This window comes from Ceratotherium simum, chromosome 17, assembly GCF_057802395.1.
Source record: "Ceratotherium simum simum isolate JZ-2026a chromosome 17, ASM5780239v1, whole genome shotgun sequence".
In the NCBI taxonomy this organism is placed as follows: domain Eukaryota; kingdom Metazoa; phylum Chordata; class Mammalia; order Perissodactyla; family Rhinocerotidae; genus Ceratotherium; species Ceratotherium simum.
The window spans coordinates 22,665,971-22,669,429 of NC_141916.1; the positions used below are offsets into that span (position 1 = coordinate 22,665,971).

At 46.3% G+C, this 3,459-nt stretch overlaps 1 pseudogene; it reads left to right on the forward strand.

Moving 5' to 3' along the window:
• Positions 1 to 212: 212 nt before the first annotated feature.
• Positions 213 to 849, forward strand: LOC147914754 (large ribosomal subunit protein uL13 pseudogene; annotated as a pseudogene).
• Positions 850 to 3,459: the final 2,610 nt, after the last annotated feature.

Genomic DNA, 3,459 nt, shown 5'->3' on the forward strand with positions numbered 1-3,459 from the left:
TTGAGATTTGTAAGCATTTTTGTTTTTTCCTTATGTATTTGCATATTTGAATTTTCTCATCTTGGTAAAAATTACAAAGTTCATGGCAAGTCCCACTGGGTGCATAACAACACAGATCTCTAGGGTTCTGGAGTGAGGTCACGTCATCTGCAGTGGAGACTTATGTACCTTTTACAGAATAGTTCCTGGCCTTTCCCAAATAACTGCCACAGATGGCGGTGGGGCAGGTCCTGGTACTCGGATAGCCGAGCCCATTTCCTGGGTTGGCAGTCGATCATCGTGGCCAAGTAGTTACTGCTAGGCAGGAAGGTGCTGGTCATGCGCTGTGAGGGCATCCACATTTCTGGCAATTTCTACAGAAACAAGTTGTGGTACCTGGTCTTCTAACACAAATGCATGAACACCAACTGGTCCCGTGGGCTCTACCTCTTCCAGTCCCCTGCCACTTCGGGTCCTCTACCATGTTTGGTCCCCTACCACTTCCGGGCACCTAGCTGCATCTTTTGGTGGAACCGTGTGAGACATTTTGTTGCTCAAGACTAAGTGAGGCCGGCCGCCCTGGACTGCCTCAAAGTGTTCAATGGGATCCCGCACCACCCCTCCGCCCCCTCAAGGTTGTGCGTTTGAAGCCCACTCTGAAGCTTGCTCACCTGGGGCACCTGGTTCGCAAGGTGGCCTGGAAGTACTGGTGGTGACAGCCACCCTGGAGGAGAGGAGGAAGGAGAAGGTCAAGATCCATTACCGAGGAAGCAGCAGCTCATGGGATTGAGGAAACAAGCTGAGAAGAATATGGAGAAGACAACTGACAAATACAAAGAGGTCCTCAAGACCCATGGACTCCTGGTCTAGGCCCAGTAAAGATTTTTTATTTCTCATGCTTGGCCTGGCCTTCCTTTCTTCCATCGCTGCTGTAGGATGTGGGGGACCTAAAGGCAGCAGTCCTAGTGCCCAAGTGCCACAGGCAGCCCCTAAGGAAGTGTCCTAAAAATCACCAGTGAGGGGAATACCTCTAAGCGGGCAGAGTTTTGGCTTGTGCACCTGGTCATTTACTTTGTGTGGAAAGTATGGGCACTGGCAAAAGGCGTATCTGCTTGGTCAGAGTCTGGAGGGAGAAGGGTGGGAGATAAAGAGGTCTGGGAAAGAGGCATGTGGATGAATCTATAAAAGTGGACATGAAATGTGAAGATCTTTGCTTCACATGTTAATGCCCAACAGAGAGCTCCATCACAGAAGAGGCACTAAACAACCACAAGAAACAGTGACTTGTCCAGATGACATCAGCCAGTCTCTGCCATTGGCCACATCAGTGTTGGTCTAACAGCCAAGTGATAAGAATGGGGACAGGAATGGAGGTTATACATGGGCCCAGTAGTATGGGCTCCCGCTTACCAAGGCTTATCCATCTACTGCCACTGTCAGATATCCAACCTGCCGGCAACAGAAACTTGATGGCCTCCAATATGGCATGATCCCTTTAGAAAACCTACCAGTTACTTGGCGGCAAGTTGTCTACACTGGACCTATTCCATCCTGGAAGTAGTATCAATCTATCTTGACCGGAATTTAAACATATTCCAAGTTAGACCTCCTGCCTGATGGGTGTAAGCCAGCACTACTGAGAGTTTAAAGCGTTTGATTCACAGATCTGGGGGTTGGTGCAGCAGTGGGTGCATGACCATGGGATCCACTGATCCATTCATATACTACACCACCCAGGCAAATTGCTAGACTGATAGAGCATTGGAATGACCTGTTGAAGATTCAGCTGAGGTGCTAGCTTGCAAAGGATACCTCGTGAGGAGGAGCACCACCTCCAGGACTCAAGGTATACTCCAAATTGATATTCATCTTATGGTACAGGGTCCCCAATAGGGAGAATACATGAATCCAGTAGAGGAAGGGTGGAAGTAGGAGTATCTCTGTATACTGATTCCCAGTGATCCACTTGGGGAATTTTTTTTGAGGTCACATTGGTTTATAACATTATATAAATTTTAGGTGTACATCATTATATTTTGACTTCAGTATAGACTGCATCTTGAGGAATTTTTAACCTTCTTTCCCCAGAGGTTAGAGGTTTTGGCTACCGGGGGGGATTGCTTCTACCAGGAGACACAGGAAAAGTCCCATTAAACCCCAGCTGCTGACTGATCACTTCAGGCTCCACATTCCAAGAAACCAGAAGGCAAGGATAATTGACCCTGATCTTCAGTAGGGCAACTGTTACACAATAGGGACGGGAAAGAATATGTTTGATACTCAGGTAATCCATTTGGGTGTCTTGGTTTTCACTTGCCCAATTTAGATGCACATGGACAAATGCAGCAGCCACAACTTGAGAAGGACTTGGTGATGAAAGGCTCAGGTCTCTCAGTTAAGAGGATCTGAATCATTGCACTAAGTAAGCTACCTAGACCAGCAGAGGGCAAGAGGAATCTAGAATTGGTGGCAGAGGAGGGAGATGACCAGCTTCAATTATGGCCCCAAGAGCAGCTTCAAGGGCTGTAGTTAATCCCACCAACCCTTTTCTATTAAGTTTCTCCAGGAAAAGAGACCCAACAGAATTTTGGAAGAGCCTCTCCTAGAACTTATATGTAAAAGTGTAGACAGTCATGGATATCATGGTGCAGCAATCTCCCCATCCAGGACTGAAGCAGTCATTCCACAGCAGCTGGAGATGTTGTAAGCTGATAGCTTTCAACTGAATCCTTCTCCAGAACTTACCCTTCACTCCAGAGGGCCACCTTACCTTTCTGGCTTCAGCCAAAATGATTGGTGATTGAGGTGACTGAAGGTGATTGAGGTGATTGGTGATTGAGGTAGATAAAGTCTTCAGAGCTCCCTGTGGGAATGGGAGCCTTTGTTAGACTGCATCACAGTTCAATCCTTTGCCCAATACTGCTTCCTTTACTCTTGCTACAGGTGGATCCCAAGAGCATTCCCCAGTGAAATTTCTGCACCCCAATCTTCATCTCAAAGTGTATTTCCCAGGGAATTCAGTCTGTGATAGGTTCCCTTCCCCGTATATCTCACAACTGTCAGGACCTTTTGTATTCTAAGTTTAAAAAAAAATCAAAATTGCTTAAATAATGAAGGGTATTTATTGGCCCACACAACTGGGCAGGTATCGGGATTGGTTTGATTCAGTGGCTTAATGATGTCAAGGACCCAGTTTTGCTCCATTTCTCTGCTCTGCCTTCCACAGAAGGGCCATTATTCTAAAGCTAGCTTTGTTCACAATCACAGTAGCTGAAGTAATTCCAGGGTTTATATTCTCAACCTTCATCATCCAAATGGAAAGAGAGCAGTCTTTTAGTATCTTCATTTGAAGAAAAAGGAAAAATCTTTCTCAGAGTCACCAGCTCTTTTTAAGTTTCATTGACACAAATGGGCCAAAGTCTGGGTTTCCTAAACCACTCGTTGTGGAAGGAGGTATGGGATTACCCTGAATGGTTTAAA